This window comes from Molothrus aeneus, chromosome 18 (assembly GCF_037042795.1).
Source record: "Molothrus aeneus isolate 106 chromosome 18, BPBGC_Maene_1.0, whole genome shotgun sequence".
In the NCBI taxonomy this organism is placed as follows: Eukaryota; Metazoa; Chordata; class Aves; order Passeriformes; family Icteridae; genus Molothrus; species Molothrus aeneus.
The window spans coordinates 6,011,717-6,029,606 of NC_089663.1; positions in this window are offsets into that span (position 1 = coordinate 6,011,717).

Consider the following 17,890-nt stretch of genomic DNA (forward strand, 5'->3'; position numbering starts at 1 on the left):
TTTTTAGTCAGGATGAATGAAACCTGGGTTTAGTTCTTCCAGTGTGCTGGAAGGGATGTGTTGCTCATTGATTCTTCATTCTGAATGTTGAGGCTAAATATAAACCAGTGTTTGTATTTAAATGGTATAACCATAATTTAATTTATTGTGTTTAGGAATACTAATTGGGTATATCTGTTCTTATTAGGTTAAATTAGCATATCGTTCTAAGAGGAAAAAATCCAGTCAAAACAAGCCTGTAACAATGAATCTTCCTCAGCAGTATTTGTAAGCCTGTTAGTTTTGCTGAATCTTCTCTGTCTTCTGCCTGCCTTCCCCAGCTCTGAAGCAGAGGCTGACACTGTAGATGCTCCACATTTCACACCTGGCCTAGGCAGAGGCTGAACTGTGGCAGTGTCCTCTTCCAGCAGCAGCATCCTGCTGGTGTCTGACTCCCTGCTTGGCATCCTTGCTGCCTCTTTGCTAAATTCCCTGCTGGCAGCTGAGAGCCCGTCAGAGATTTGAGTATGTAGGGTGTCTGATGCTAATGCCGCTTTCCTAGTTTTGAGTTTGCATCTGTGCCCTTTTGGTTTTGCAATTTTCTCTTTAAAAACGTCTCCTGTAATCCAGCCCTGGGCCACCAATCGATTATCTTTGATAATTAATTGCTTCATAACATGGCTGTTTCATCAGCTGCCTTTCAGGAACTCGTGTTTGGGGATACAAGACAGCACTTGTGGTTGTGTCATTTAGCTTTTTAAGGAAGCAAGAGAATAAGTTAAACAGGAATATTTGAAGCTAAGGAAATGCTTTCCCTCTTCACTGTGCTTGGTTCTGTCCGGTGGGGTAGGAAACACAGGGCATGGTTTTCTTCCTCAAGGAAGAATGAAACATTCAACCTTACCACCCTGGAGTTATGTAGGAAACACAAGGCAATTTGGACATTACCTTAGGGTTTGTTATGCATGCAGGTCACAAACAGTAATAAACTTTAAGCATTTTGAAAAACCTTAGGAACCTAAAGGAGGAAGTATTTCATACCTCTTCCTTTTATTTCCAGGGATATTCGAAGCATCTTAGTGCTCCCATGGTTATAAATTCTTTGGTAGGGTGTGCGGTATTTACACATAATAATTTTTATTTTCTGTGCAAAAGAGGGAAACCCAGCATTAGCTCCTTCTCATCTGTTACCTGAATCAAACTTGCTGTAATTGCAGTAATGCATGGAAATTGATTGAGACATGGTCAGCCAATTCCTGTGAGGACAGTACTGGTTTATTTTGGGTGTATATGAGCAAGGAGGGAATGTAGTGAGCACCTTGAAAAGTAGACTTCAGCAGCTACACTGTTCAATACTTCTTTCTATTTAAATTGCATCAAATTGGACTGATTATAAAAGCCTTTTTACTATATTTGGTATTGTGCTAATTCTAAATTAGCATAAAGTTCACAGTGAAATCCTGTGATAGCTCTGAGACTGATTCAAGCTGCTGTTCTGTGAGGGATTCATCTGTCTCCTGTCCTTTGTGAAAATGGTGTCCTGCTTCATTAGGATAAGAGGTGTTAGAAGCTGTATGACATCTCCAGGGTCTCAAACCTTTATGAAACACATTACAAATTAATCAGAATGTGTACAAGATGTAAAGCTGTGTAATTACTTCCTATGTGCTTTTTATTAATTGTAAAAATAATGTGTGGATGCTGGCTTTGGAGGACTGTTTAGCTTTGGCTCAGATCTGTGGCTCTTTGCTTGATCCTCGTGGTGGTTATGATTTATCCACCTCGGCTTCATTTTCTGAGTACTAATAATTAGTACAAGTGTGTGCTGTACTGAAAATCGAAGTAGGTGGGGTGAATCTAAGTGCAACTCAAACAACAGCTGAACATAATACGCAGTAGGTGCCCGATGTTATTTTTCTTCTGCTGATGCCCTCACAACCCCATCTCTGCCTGCCCGGCCGCCGCAGCCTGGGAGGGCGGGCTGACTTCAGCCTGGCTTGGCCGGTGCCCGCAGACAGCCCCTACACGAGAGTTCTCTTCTGTTCGCTTAAATGCTGGTGGCTCCTCTGTCCTGCCAAGGGAGCAGCCCTGTGGGTGAGCTGTATAAAAGCTTGCGTGGGGTGGATGCGGGCAGGGCCGTTCAGAGGTGCAAGGGGCGGGCGCGTGTGGCTCTCTCGGTGCCGGAGCCGCGGCCGCTAGTCAGCGCTGCTCCCCCGCCTTCCGCGCCGCTCCCCGCCTGCCTGCCTGCCTGCCTGCCTGCCTGCGAGCCGTGTGCCTCTGGCAGCCCGGCAGGGTTTCAGCAGCGCAGCTTTGATCGCCGCAGATTTATACTCTTCGGGGGGAAACAAATAACATCCGCTTCCCCCGCGTTACACTGCTAAGGCGATCAGCTGCTGCAAGACCGCCCGTGCGGCCGTGCCTCCTTAGGTGCGCTCTGCCAAGTCATGTTCTGCTCGGTTATTAGAAGGGAAGTTTAAAACATTAGCATAAGCTCTGAAGCGGTGCTTCAAGCGTTTCTGTTTACTATTTTTCTTTAGGATCGTTGAAGTGCGGCCAAGGATGAAGTCTGTTTGCTTACAGTGTACATTTAAGGCAATTATCTGTATTGTAAAATTAAATACCGGGTTGTGCTCGGTGGGGGAAGAAAACGCACAAAAGGATCGTTTAAAAGGGAGCTCTCCTTGTCCTGTCATGTACAAAAAAAAAAAAAAAAAAAAACCAAAAAAACAAAAACGCATTGCATTTCGCAAGATCTCGACAGTAAAAGCTAAAACGAAACGACCTGTTCCTAACTAGAATAGGCTGCGCGTCAGTGGTGGTTACAGGAACACCTTTTATCCCTAACGTAGCTCACCTGGCTCTCCTCGGCTCTTGCTGGACCGCTTCCCCTGGAGCAGATCCTGTGCCATCCGCCGAGGATTCCCCTTTGGCATGAGGATGAAAGCCGAGCTGCCATCTCTTACCGACGCGGTATCGGGTTGCGAGCCGCTGCGAGACTTCTCCCAGCCATCCTGCGAGGATGCAGCTCCCGCTGGCTTCGTGGGTCACCCACATCGCGCCCACCAGCCGTCCTCAGCAAGCGGCGGGTCCAGCTCCCCTTCCTACCCGCGCAGTTATTGCCGAGGGCTTTGTTCACGTGCCAAAAGAACGTAATTTTTTTTTCCCCTGCATGTCTGCCTGGCGGTGCAATTTGGGTTTCTCAGCATCCGCCGCCTGCCGATATTCTTTCATTTCTTTCATGTCTAGCGGAAAGATGCTCTCGCACAGGAGCCTTCAGGGATTCCGGGTACCAGTATTTGCGTGCCAGCCGCTGCTAACGGCGATCCTCGGGAGCTGGCAGGAGACCCTCATTCTCGTAGCGGAATTGTTCTCACGGCTCACTCTACCCCTATCCCTCTGCTCTCTGCCGGGCACGATCGGCGTCTCTTTATTCAGCCTCGCCCGCCGCAGCGGGGCGTGGAGGGAGCGGGGAGGTCCCACGGTGTGCGCCGGCCCCAGTGGAGCCCCCGGCTGCGGGCAGAGCCCGGGCCCCGGCAGAGCCTGGGCGGGCGCGGCTCCCATGGAAGGAAGAGCTGGGTGCGGCAATGCTTGGCCGCAGGGCCGAGCCCAGGGACGGGACTGCGTTGGGCAGAGCCTGTGTCCGATGGGTCAGCAGAGAGGGCGATTCCTCCGCTGCCTTCACCCGACTTCCTCTGGCCAGGCGGCAAGTTTAAAGCCCAGTAGCTCGAGAGCCCAAAAGGCTGCAAAAGCGAATCGTTGTGCCTTCTTGTGCCGAGAAAACACAGCGGCGACTCAGTACCTGCCCGGGAGAGGGAGCTGACAGGCTCACGGGGCCCTGAGTTCCTAACCCTCATCAAGGACGCCCGGAGGCCTTCGTGCTCTAGGGCTGTTCTAATCGTGCTTTTATACGGCTTGTGAGAGGGCTTCCGGCCCTGTCCGGCTGCTGACGCTGAGAGAAACACGCCGTAATGCATTCTCAGCAGTTCCCATCCTAGTACAAACCCATCTAGCTCGGTAACTGGCTTCGGCGGGCACACGGAAGGTGATGTGGGAAAATAACTACATAGGCACTTGTTTAATCACCTGTCTACTCCGCTTGTATCCTCCCTGCTTGTCCGAAACGGGAAGGATCATGACGCGTGCCAGCGATATCTTACACTGGGCTAGCGTTGAGTGTGCTTGTGATTCCATTGCCGAAGGAAAAAAAATATAGTGCTCTTATAGCATTAAACCTGGGCGGGTAAAACAGACCTCGAGAAGTGCAGAATGCAAGGCTTCTCCTGAAATTGCACCCAGGGGAGCACCATCTGCTCTCTCTTGCAAATATTATACTTTTGAACACATTACCTCTGCCTTTGCTGGGTGAGGATGTGCAGATGATTATAGTCGAGCTACAGGCAATTTTCTATAAAGCTGCACAGCAAAACACGTTTATGTTGTGCTGCGTTTCCTCAGCAATACAAACCCACGGTGAGATTGGCTCTCAGTCGAGCTTAGAGACTTCAGTCTCAAAGGCAAAATAGTTTAAAATGTTAAAATATTTGTCTCTCTCTATGTGCTCTGTTTTCCCTCATGATACGGGAGGCTGTTTATTGTGAGCAATTAACTGAAATCTTGCTTAAGAAATCCCAGCAGCCTCGGAGCCCCTCGGTCTCGGCTCTGGGGGAAATAGTGCTTCGTGACGCCCCTTAGGAAAACTGCCATTCCCAGGGGTAAAGCCGGGCGCCGGAGAACAGGAGGGATGCTGCTCGGCAAAGGGCGGGGAGGGGCGATCCGACCGGCGGGAACACGTTCGGTCTTTAAGGGGTAAATTCGCAGCTGGGAGGGCACAACTTCCCTCCTCCCCACTCAAAAAGGTAGGGGTGCTTGTGATTTTTTTGGAAGCGGCAGCTGGAGTTGAAGGGACACCGCCCTCCGGGAGAGCAGGAGTGGGTGGCAGAGAAAACCCTGAGAACGCTCCTAAGACTGGAAATTTGACATAGCAGCTTTTTTCGGCTTCCTCCCCGGCGACACCCGAAAGCCGAGCCGGGGAGCGATGAACCCCTCAACTCTTGTTCTGCCGGGACGGGAAGGGGGGTCCCGAATTTGGGGAACATCAGAACCAAGTGAATGTGCGTGTCAGTGACGGAGAACGAGGCTTTCCGAGCCCGGCGGTGCCCAGCAGGGCAGGGGCGGGGGCTGCGAGGGGCAGGGCGCAGGCGTGGAACGGACGTACAATGGGAGCTGGCCAGGGGAGGGTGGTTCAGCATCCTCAGCACGAACCTGCTGCCGGGGCGGCTCCTGCTCTGCCCACAGCACGCTCCTGGTTGGGACCCCGCGGCGGAGCTCCCACTGCCGGGGCACTGCCGGGGCACCGACCCCACCGGGGAGGAGATGCTGCGCGGGGCGGCGCTGGGAAGGCTGGTGCTGAGTGGGATGCTACATTAAATGATGCTTTGAAGGGAAGATAACAATAAATGCCGAATGTCGCTTTTCTTTCCAACCTGCTTTCTGTGCTCTTCTGCATAGGAAAGTTGCCCGGTCTAGATTGTTCTTGTCAGAAAACCACCTTAACACTAGATCATATTTTCTTATATCTGGTGCCTTAAGAAACCGAAGGAGAAGTGATTGTTGTTCAGTCTGAGACTGTATAAACTCTATAAACTATGGTTTATACTGAAAGAATTCCTTAGTACTTAACCTAAAATAAAATTCCATCCTCATAAAGTGTTAGCTAAAGTCCAGGGATCTTTTGGAATGAATAGGTAGAGCTATGCTTAAGGTACTGAACTGGAACTGATGAGCAGTACTCAGTTTGTAGCTGCAGAACTGAGTGATCCCAAAAACGTGTCGGTGCTTTTTCGTCCCATCTGGAAGAGAAAATGATAGGTTTTCTTTGCCTTGTCTGTGAGCAGTGCTCTGGGTTCCGGGGCAGGTGTCCAAGAAGCCAGCATGGAGACTGGGTGACATGCCCAGGGCTGCCCAGGTGAATCCCTGCCCTCCCAATATCCTTCTCCCACAGCCGCTCAGAGCGGTGGAAGATCACCCGCTGCTTGTGTGCTGTGGGCTGCTCGGAGCAGGTTAAAATGGCGACGGCCACCCTGTCCCTCGAAGGCAGGGACTTCTGTCTGTCCCTGTCCGGCTGTGCAGGGGCTGTGGGGTGTTGGGGTGTTCGGGCACGGCCCGAGGGAGGCTGGGTGTTCTGCCGGGAGCCAGCCCCTCTTTGGCCCGGGCTGCTGTGGCTCCTGCTCCTTCTCCGCCCGGTGCTTTCGCCGCCGGGACTGACCGGCTGCAGGTGGGAGACTCTCACTCACTTCTTGGAGGGAAATGCGGTGAAGCAGTGCGGGGGCTCACCCTCAAGCTCCCCGGTGGGCCCGGGAGGTGCTTTCCCGACGGCACGGTCGGAGCAGCAGTAGGCTCCCTCCAGGCTGGTCTCCGGGGCATTTATGTGCATCAGTGGATTTAAATTGAATAGAGAAGAGCCAGGAAAGGATGTTCTTGGATGTCGGGCAGAGGTATTTTGGGCAGAGATAATCGGAAATGTGTGACTAAATAGCCTGAGCAATACTTAGTCCTGCTGTGTCGTCCCCCCTCCCCCTCCAAATTTATGTTTATTGTGTGCCCCCAAGTTAATAAAAAAATTCAAGACGTTTATGTCGAGAAGTGGTTTTAGGCGGTGTCCCCTTTGGCCCCGCTCTGAGTCTGTCCTCCCCGTCTCTGCTAGGACCGGCGGACGTGACTTTTCGCGTCAGCCTTTCACGGAGGGGAAGGCAGTGGCTTCAAGCACACCTTCCCCGACGGAAGGGGGCCGCCCTCTGCCTCCCTATGTCACGGGGTGGGGGGGAAGATCCTCAGGTTTGACGCCTTCCTTTTGGTCGGAGCCTGCGAACAAAGCGGCGGCACCGACTGTCAGCGGGGTCCTCTCATGAGCCGGAGGCCCTGGGACCCCCCAAACCATCGCTTTGCGGGGGCCGGTTCACCCGGCAGCAGCTGTGGGGCTCAGCCGGCTGCGGTGCACCGGCCTTTGCCGAGCACCGAAAATGAGCCCCCGGCACCGAAACCCTTTATTCCTGCCGGCGGCAGCGCGTCCGGGGCTGCCCGTGCCGCTCGCCGGCCGCACGGTGCTCGCCGCGCCGTCGGGGCAGCGGGGCCCGGGGAGCCGCTCCGCCGCCGGACGGGGAAGGCAGCCCGGGGCTTTACCCCAGCCGCTGTAGTGCCGGGACCCATTCATTCAGATAGTCCTGGCTTTAAAGAAGACCCCTTACCCCACTGTCTTCCATAATACATGGTGCAAGTGGAAAACAGTTCGGCTTCGCTTCTCCCGATTTAAGTATTATCCAGATTCTCCCGCCCCTAATTAAATTATCCCCTCCTTTTTTTTTTTTTTTTATGTGTGTGAGATTTCGAGGGATGGGGAGGAGATTGGTCGTTGTTTAAGTTTTCTTCCTGTAAAAATTTACCTTTCATTAAGGTTGTCTGTGCATGAACAGGGAAATGAGGGGGAGAAGGGATCTGATCAGAGAATTCAGACAGACATTCAACCAAAACTACTCTTTCACTTGCTCCAAACACTGCTATAAATGTCCTAAGTTAATCACTTGGTGTTTGGGGATAGGCAGCGAGAAATCCTTAGCTTTGCTCCTTCTTGGTGTCTGCAACAGCTTGCACATGAAGGTGACCTCCATACTTCTTCTCTAGGGTTGGTGAGAGACCCCCCTTTTCCTTCAGAATGGGAAGTTTATCATTTTCTCCTCTCAGAACACAGCCTCCCTTTTGTCTGAATTTTTCAAAATAATTGAGAGATGTGTAAAAGGTGTATCCACTGTAAAAAGAAAACCAAGTAACAGAATCTTGTGCTGGAGGGCTGTGTAAACTCAGATGGCCATCACCCCAGCCTTGTTCTGAAAAATGTCAGGAATTCACAGTGGTGGAACAAACCAGTTTGTTTCTAGCACAGTGTGATGGTGGCTTTTGTAGTTAGTGTAACTCCCCATAGATTTTAATTGGGCAAACTGCTCACAAAGACATAGTGGCTCCTGACAAAGGTGTTACTTGTTAATATATCAGTGTTTGAGGAAGTCAGGGCTCTGATATTTGTTGCAGTAGTAGCAGGATGACTCTATAAAATATTTGACTTATTGCATTCATGAAAAATGATACATTCAAGTTTGCACCATAACAGCAGCTTATCCCTGTCATCTGATTACTGTGTGTCTCAAGATGGTTAAAAGGTTCATCTCCCAGGAGAGTGAGTAAGCAGGAATTTTACAGAGTCGGTGTCTGATGCTGAGCCCAGGAACTGTACCTAGTTTCATGCAGTGCCACAAAGACTATTTTGGTTTGCCCCAAGGAACTTCCATTCTCAATTAGCCACCCACCCGCTGTTCTGCTAGTTCCTTATGGCAGAGATCCTGCCCATGGAGCTTCTGGTGACAATACACTAAAGACAAGAGCACTGTTTTAAAGCTCTGATGCTTTGAGACTTTTCTCCCCATCTGTTCACTTCTGAGCAGAGGGATGCATCCTTTGCAAGAATGCAGGGCTGCTAGATCCAAGCTTTGCCTGGGGAAGCTTTCCATTCCCAGGAAGGGTTTAGCTGGAGTCTCAGAAGTTGTGTACAGATTTAGCCAGGCTTCAGCTGAAAAGCTGGATAGATAATGCCATTGTCAAGCCTCCAGTGGAGCAGTTTGGCCACCTGCTACTCCCTTTGGATGGAAACAGGATGTTTACTGGAGGGCTTTTCAGGAGGGAATGTACTTTCAGGTGCCCCATCTGAACAGGTTTCTCTGAAGGACTTAGCAGCGTATACCTTTTTTTCCTGACCAATTACAGCTAGGATTTAGAATTTTTTTTTTATCTGCTTCATCCTCTTTCTTAGCACTTAGTTTGTTGTAATTGCTGGAACATGTCCTGCTCAGTCTGTGCTGAAATGAATTCTGAGGACTGGATGTGGAGCAGTGGCAGGATATGGCCCTAAAGCCCAGCTGTTTGTGCTTCCTGCAGGGAAGTGGCTGTCTGTGGCAGCCCTTCTAGAGGCGATGTACACCCTCTGCTGCAGTGGAGTGAGTGCAGTGCAGACCAGCAGATCTAGGGGAAAAAATTCTATTGTGCCTTGGTTTTCGGCAAATATGCTATGAGCTACCTAGTGGTATTAGGTCTAATCATAGGCCTCAAGGCTGTGGCTGGATTTATGTTGATCACTTTAAAACAAATCTCACAGATATATTTAGTAGAAGAATGTGTAAAATCCCAACCCCCAAATGGTATTATGTAACCAATACAGTATTTAAGTGCCCCCTGTGTAAACTAAGTGAAAAGCCTGCTGTTTGCTTTCTTTGCCTCTGTTGTGTATTGGTCAAGCGAAGCCGGGTGCTCTGTTTGCTGTTCTGATTACTATTTTAAAAGGAAAGATCCATAGGATCATGTTATCCAGAAATTGAAAAAGAGTTAAACCCCTCTCACTGGGCTTAAGAGAGGGGTCTGGGGCTGAGTGAGAGCCCTCTCGTGGGCTACCCAGGGGTGTCTATTGCCAGGGGAGCTTGTGCCATTTGAAAGCACACATCAAGGATACAGCCCTGCACAATGTACTTTGTCTCTTTATTTTGGCATGTGTGGTGCAGCCGTTGTCAGTGGCCTCTGCAATCTCAGCCACAGGGTTCAGCTGAGCTCAGCAAAGATGAAGATGTGTTAGTGTAGGGTCAAGGAGATGGTGGGAGCTAGTGGGACAGCTGGGAATGTTACTGCTGCTACATCTAGAGCTGATATCTGGTGGAAACAAGAGGTGGATTTCCTCTTGCTTTGAACCAAGAGGACTTTGTAGGCTTTCCCCCTAATTTACTGTTATTGATCTGCCATCAGCTCCTTGCCCAGTTAAATCCTTTATTCAAGGTGCTGGATCTTAGGAGCACAGTGGTTTCCCATTATTGTTATAATCTTTTGCCAAAGAGAGATTCCCCTTTCTCAGTAATGCACCAAAGTGGAAGTAATCGCTCTTTTTTCTTCTTGCATTTGTCCTTTCCTGTTTCATTCACCGATTGAAAAATGGCTAAAGAGCAGCCCCCATTTCACCTCCCCTTTTCCCTGATTGACTCAGCAGCTCCTGGGACAGAGAGAGGAAAGGGGCCTCGAGGTCACAACCTTCACAATCTTCAAAGCCCCTGCCGCTTCCAGCAGCTGTCACAGCTCTCACTGACCATATCCCCAGAAGGTCAGCAAAAAAATAAACACTGGGGCCCGACAGGTCCCCTTCTCATGCAAACTGGCCATTTCCCTCCCCAGCTCCCATTCCATGCATAGATTACACATTGGAGACCCCCTTGGATTTGCACAGAGCTATGCAAGAGCAAAATGCCACAGAAAATAAAAGCAGAAGGGCTTCCTGGGCAGGCAGGGTGGGAAAAAGAAAAGCAGCTTCCTGAGCTCTCCATGCCCACCCACAGGCTGCTGCAGCCATTTTGTGTGCGCAAAGCCTGAAGGTGAAGCTGGGGAGGGGGCTGACTTTTCCCTGGGAGAAAGACTGCAGGGAAGGATTCAGCTTTTGTATCTGCTTGTGCATGTGAGGGATGGAAGATAGAGAGAACTCAAAAGAAATAGGAAATTAAGCATAGACTGTAAAAGCCTTTTCATCAGGATTAGATTGCATCCCTCTCCAACAGCCAGCCTGCTTTCTGAACTCACCTTCTTCTGCAAAAAGTCATGATGAAGCAGAAATAGTGCTAGGGAGAAGCACAGGTTCAAAAGGCCAGAGCAGGAAAGTCCTTTGCTAAGGAAATACCCCTCCCTAGCCCTCTTTTATACAAGTATCCATTTCACCATCACCACTAATAATCAAAGGGCTATTTCCTGGCCTTCCCAGATGCAAAGCACTGTTCTCATCTGCATTATTGCAAACCCTTCCCCTCCCGCCCCACATTCACTTCCCTACCCGTGCTCTCCCATGGCTGAACCCAGCACTAGGACACGACTGGAGTTTTTCAGGCTCCACAGTGAAGGAAGACGCTCGTTTCCTATTCGCATTTTCGGCCTTTCCCCACAAGACCAAACGGGTGAGCAGCACACAGGATCGCAGGGCAAAAACTCGTCGAGGGGATTTTTATCAGCGAGGGGCTGCCAGGGAGGCAGGAGGGGCTGCTGACCTGCAAGAAACCCCCCAGGAAGAAAAGGCAGGGACAGGGGACTCGGGGGTCACTTTTATTTATTTGGTGTTGGCCGGGTACAGCAGAGGGGCTGCCCCAGGCCCCACGGAGCGCGGCCGGGGGCCGGCGGGGCGGGAAGCGGTGGCGGGCCCGGGGCAAGCGGTGCGCGGAGCCGCTCACCTTGTCCGGCCCCTGCGCGCACGCTCTCCGCCGCTGCGTGTTTAAACAAAGAAAGTTGCACAACCAAAGTCCGTCCGTCTGTGTCGTGTGTATCCCCTCCGCCCCGTTAAGGTGGCTCTCGGGTGCGGCGGGACGTCCCCGTCCCCGCGCGCTGTCACCGGCTCGTCCCCGGCTCTCGGCGCTCCCCGGCGCACTGACGCCCTTTCATTATTGCACTGCTCGCTGCGACAGTGACAGTAGTGCAACAGGGAAAGAGGGGCAGCCCGGCCGGTGGTCCCAGCGCTGGCACAGCAGCTGCGGCGGCTGCCGGGCTGGGGGCACAGGGGGAGAGCCCGAGTGGGGTGGGAAGATCCTGGCTTTGTCCCCGAGCTGGCCGCCTCCCATTGGAATGATGCTAGGGGCAGCTCGGGGCGGGGGGCGGAGGGAGTTAAACCGAGGGTAGCGGCAGCCGTACAAGGGGGAGGCAGCGGGCACGGCCCCGTAGGATGGCTCCGGACCCTGCCCCGTACCCCGCCGCCCCGGGGAGACGCGCGGCAGCGGCCCCGCGGCAGCTCCGCCGCGCCCTGATCCGGCCCTCAGTCCCCTCCCACCACCCCTTTCCCTGGGCCCCTGAGGTCCCGAAAGGGACCGCGGGGACCACCTGAAATGGAAGGCAGGGCCACCCACTCGGCCATCCCGGCTGCTGTCAGCCCCCAGCTGATCCTCACAAAGCGGAGAGGAGATTTAACACCCCCATCCCTGCTTCGTTCCCACGTACCTCAGAGAGCAGCTCTCGGGAAGGGCCGGAGGCAGTGCCCGGCCCCGCTGCGCCGCCCGACCCTGGAAGAGCCCCGGGGATTCGGGGCACGGTCGCGGAGCCCGGCGGGCCGCACTCGCCGGGCAGAGCCATGAGCTTTGTTTCGCCGAGGTTATTGGGATTAGAGATTGGCCTCTTTGTGCTGTGCTCTGCTTTGCACCACACTGGTTTTCGGGCTGGGATCAGGCACAGAAACAGCAAGTATGGCTATGTATCTCCTCCCATCCTTTGGTGGGTGTTTACATCAGTATGTAATATAGACACCCTTCAAACGTCTCAGAACTCATACTATTTTAGAAAGGAACCATGATGGGTTTCTCTGGTTTCAATCACTGCTTGTGTTTTAAACACGAAGCCGTTTTGAATCCTGTGTGATAGCATCAAAAATATGCCCATTACTCACAACCTGAGTCACCAGAATAGCACGATTATTTGTCACAAATACCATCTCTGTACAATTACTCGCCTATCTAACAACACTCAGCGTTTCACAACTTTTCCCTTAACTCGGTGGGCATATGGGATTATTTTTTCCTGCTGTGGCTTTCTTCTCTCCATGAAGAATAACCCTCAAAAGAAAAGACCCTATAAGCAATATTGCACTACTACCCTGATCACAAAAGCAGAGGCAATATTGATAGGGTCTCATCCTTAAGGTTAGGAAGCTGGATAATGTGTCTTGCAGCAGGTGACTGGAGGGAGCTTCATTCCATGCCTGCAAAGGGGGAAGGGGTAAAAAGTTAGAAAGCAGTGCACTGCCCTGTGGATTATAGCACCATGTGCTCCTGGGAGAGTGGGGATGCAGGAATGGGGTAAATCTCTGACCCACAGAATCTGTGCACAGGCACTACCCATTTCTCCCAGGACACATTTAACTCCAGTATGGATTTTATCCAGGTTTCTGTACCTCCATCCCCAGTTCTCACTTTCTTCTGTGTAAATTTCTCTCCTTTATTAATAGCCTCAGTCAATTAGCTGCCTAGCTGTCAGAGGCTGGGAAGTGCTATTTATTTGATTAACTGATAGTTGTATTTTGAGCCTCTTAGTAACAGGCATCAAGCCCTCAGAGAACTTCCTTTCTAGGGCTGTCCTACTTGGAGAGCCCAGTGTTTTAAATATCCCTCCCTTCATTGGAAATCACGGGATTAAGTACACACCAAAAATTAGAAAGCAAAACAGGATCTCCAGGGCTGGCTCTCCAGCACTGACTTCACATTTATGCACACAGGTTAAACAGTGTTTGGAGACGCACGCGTGTTTTGCCCTAGCTTGTTTTGTTTGGCTTTTTCTTCTCTTCCCCCTCCCCAGCACCTTTTCTGTCCAAGGCTGGAAGGCACAATCTTCAGCTGGGGCTGGCTTAGTGTTGAACATGCTTACAGCCACAGAAATTACTCCCAAGGAAGGGCTGAGACACCTCCAGCTTCAGGGGTGCTTTGCCAACTCGACTCTTCCTCTGCACTCAGCTCCCAATTAACCTGCCCCAGCGCATTTGTCACGTAGGAACACTTGAGAGCCCAGAGGAAGGGGAAGGAAATTTCATTCCCAGGCCATCCCAAACCAGGTCACGATTTTGACACATTAAGCTTCTCTTTCCTCGTTCTGCTTTCCAGTGGATTAAACTGGAGTGTAATGAAGGGACAATCCCCTAATTCATGGATTCCTGGCTAATTTATCCATGCCACATTGATCTGGTCTTTGCCATTGGAGGTCCCTGGCTTTTGGCATGCTGGTGTAAGGCAGCCCTGCATCCTCTTTGATGCTGCCTCACTTGCCAAAGAAAAATGATCTAGGCAAGCTCCATTCAGTGTCTGGTTTTTTTCTAATGCCCAATAATCAAAATCTCCAATCTGTCCCAATCCCTCCTTTTCCCCATCCTTTGTGATGCTTGTGGAAAAAAACAGGGATCTTTTTTCCACATTATTTATTTATATGAAATCTTTGCTCACACTAATTAAAAGGCCACATTCACAGAGATTGCTGAAAGCAGCTCAGAATTGAGCTTTATCAAACTTCTGTATTCTTGTTACCTTGGCAAAACTTCAGGTTTAATCCTGCCATTACTTCTAAACAATCCCTGCAACCTAGACATCCAGTTGGACTGAGATCATAAAAAAAGATGCAACTAGGCTCAGCCTTACCTTTCCATCTATTCCCGTCCAGTCTATTTTGTTTATTGTTTACCATGTCTTTTCCACTCTTCAGCCTTGATGTTATCTCAAACAAGACTTAGGACATAATACACACAATTTAACTTCTCCAGTGGCCCAAGACACAAACCTACTGGCAAGCTTACAGTGGAAACACACAATCTGCACATGAAGTGATGTTACTGATGTATGGATAGTGTGGGGGAAAGCACGATTTGACAACTTCCTCACAACTTAAATACTTCAGTAGTTGCAGAAGCTACAACTGGCAGGGGAGGGTAAGGGATGTAATTAGAAATGTCAGCCACAAGTTCCAAGCAAAGGCAATTAAGTTACTTTATGTTTCTGGATCTGTGCTGAGAGCCTAGATGTGTCTCAAAAATGTCCTTATCTCTAAGTGGTGTATTGGCACAGACCTCCCCACACATTGCCTTTTTTTTTTTTTTTAACAAAATAGGAAAAATAAAGACTGAATCAGCCTTCAGTAGTATTCTCCCTAGTTTGCAAACGATATGCAAAGCCTGCCTTGCACTATGTCCTATAGCAGAGAGACTCTCGGGAATGTATATGGGGGTTATTTTAAAATAAACGTTTAAACACGAGATTATGAAATGCATGCTATTTATACACTGTGAGGCTCAGCATCTCTAGATATGTTTAGAAACCTCTCTTGCCTTTAATCACAGTTATAGAAACTAAATGGAAATGTCACCCAGACTAGTATAGAAATAACACTTTATATGTTGCTCAACAATGGAAGCTCTTTTTTTGGCAGTGCGTGTGGGGGAATCTTACTGTAGTGGAGCCTTTGCTATGTGTTTAAGTCCCCTTTTTCTGATGTTAGGAGACAAATAGACTGAAGTGTCCTTACAATGAAGCACTGGGATAAATAAAGTAGTGAGCTGAGTCTCTGGAGCTGAGAGGCCTCTGAGATCAGAGCTTGCTTTCCCTGGTTTAGCTTAGGGAGCCATTTCTCCTTCCCTTTGTTGCTGTTTTGTTTGTTTATTTTTCTTGTGGTTAAAGATGCTATTGGGGCAAGTGTTTTTTTTTTAAATTTTCATCTCAGTCACAATCTCACAAAACACAGAAGGACACAGTCCAGCCTTGTTTCCCTGGTCACAGTCAGTTCTCTAGCCTGAGGAAAGGAGACCATTTAAAAGACATCTTGCAATTAAATACATTATATAGTTTACAATATATTTTCTGCAGCGGAATTGACACTATCACCAAAGGTCAAAGCAAACACTTTAAACAGCTGTAGGCTGAAAGTTGATTTAGAGTTTTCCGTCCTATTTAATAATTTTATCATTGTTTTAAAACTGGGAAGTGTTGCCTTTTTAATTCTTTTTTTTTTTTTCTTTTTTTAAGAGAGAGAAAATTCTTAGCATTCCAGTCCTGGCTCCTTAAGTCTATCTAGCAAGTTTGTACAAATCTGTCCAGAAAAAAAGGGGATTCTTGCTTCCATGCAAGAGTCAACTTGTCCAGGTGTGAGACTCCAGAGAGTAAGGGTTGATAATCCTCTCTGAAAACATCACCTTCCCAAGTGTGTTTCACCCACCGAGCTTAGGGATTCTGTCACCCACAGCCACTTACCAATACGTTCCCCTTCTCCTGAAATCAGGAGGGATTACACTCCAGAATGTCCTGCCATTTGATTCTTGTTCATAATATTTAGTTTGTGGGTTTCAATAACCCTTTTCTCAGCAGCAATATTTCCTCGGCTGGCAGAACCCAGATCTGCGTCAGTGAGCTCCATTAAAAGGAATGACAGAGCTCCTTAAACAGCCCAGACTTTGTAACCCCACAATACGGCTTTTCTGCATGGTGTTTACCAGCGCTCTGCTGTCTGACGGAAAAAAAAAAAATAAAGAAGACGACTTATGGTACTAAATGCAGGAGGAAAATAGGGCTAAATACTATCACCCTGGAAGTGCCGATCCCACTGTTGGCCCTGCCTGTGCAGGGCAAGTGAAAGGCCTTGTAGTTGCCTTGGCTGGGGAAGAGAACATGCAGGGCTGATCCTGAGCTCCCCCAAAGAACTCTTTCCCCCAGAGCAAGGGCCAGACTCCCCCCATGGCACACCCCGCTGCCCCCAGCCCGCCCAGGGCCGGGTGGGTCTCTGCAGGGCCCCAGCCCGAGCCTGCACAGCCGGGGCCGGGGCACGGCACGAGGGGAAGCGGCACCTCCTGCCCCCGCCCGGCCGCCTCCCTTCCCCAAACCACCCAGGAGCGGCCAGAGCAGGAGCGACCTTAACACAGATCTAGCACTCAATGCAATGACTCAAAAAGTCCCCCTGAAAAAAAAAAAAAAAAATCCCTCTGAAAACTTAAACCATCTGATTTCACTTTCCGCTCCAATTGGTTGTGTAGCCAGGGCGCAGGTCTGGCCTCCTCCACCACACTAATACCCTATGTGTGCTGCCTCCACAGAGGAGGGGTTCTTTTAACAAGTTTATGCAACAACAGGATGGAGGCTCTGCCGGAGCCCTTCCCCCCGCAGCCCGACCTGATTCCCCGCATTCCTCCCGCGCCCTCCCCCTCCGACCCAACTGGAGACAAACTCTGGCATCTCCACACACATGCAAATGGTTTCCCTTGCACAAATACAGACTCCTGAAGGGGCCTTTGCTTCCGAATCCCCCCTCTTTTTTTTCTCTTTCCTCCAGTGCCTTTTTTTTTTTTTTTTTTTTTTTTTGCTGTTACATTCCTCAGCCAGGCAGGGTTAAAAAAAAAAAAAAGAAAAAGTGGGGAAGGGAGGGTTTGGAATGTGTAACCTCCATCCCAGGCCCAAATCTGCAGGGAACCCCGTCCTCTCCCCTCACACCCCTGAGCTGGCGCTCAGCAAAGGGCGGTTGTGGGCTCCATTGCCCCAGCCAGAGCCAGGAGCTCTCAGGTTGTCCCTGTCCTTTTCCAAATGGGGTATGGTCCTTGTCATCACACAGGCCTTTCCCTGTATCACACGCCTCAAATTCCCCCCACGCCCAGGGGAGGTTTTGAAGCGTAGTGACCATATTATTTTTAAAGACATAACTTCATGCAGGAAAATAACTATGCATCTATTCCCCCTGTGATTTCTCCACCTCCAAACAAGGCATGCTCACATGTCTGAGAGGCCATCTTACAGCCCAGCATCAGCCCCACCAAGGCTTTCACTAGCACTTATTTCTATTCGCTGATGGGCTCACACGAGCACACACACACACAGAGAAGAACAAAGCGTTGCCCTGCTCCAGGGTGGCTTCCAGCTCCTCACTGGTCCACCCTCCTTCCCATTCTCCCTGGCCAGGGGCAGCAAAGGGCCCTTCATGCTCCCACTCTGGTCACTCTTACACTCCTATTGATGGCGAGGGGGGAAGACACCCCCTAGCAAATCCCTCAGAGATTTCACTCTTTCCTACCTCTTCATTAATCAAGAATTAGAAGGAAGAAGAGGGGAAAGTGCCAAAGCTAAATAGGCCTCCCTGTTCCTTTAACACACACAAAAATGGCAACTGTGCTACACTGCAGAGATGGATGAAAAGAAAAGCTCTAGAGAAAGGGAGCCATGGCGGCTCGAGTTTCTTCCACTGAGGCCTGGGAATGCAGCACATGGGCCACCAGCACCATGCCTCTGGTTCAGACATGGAGGCTTAGCCTTCTCCGCTGAGTGTGAAAGGGACACAGCCTTCAGCTCAC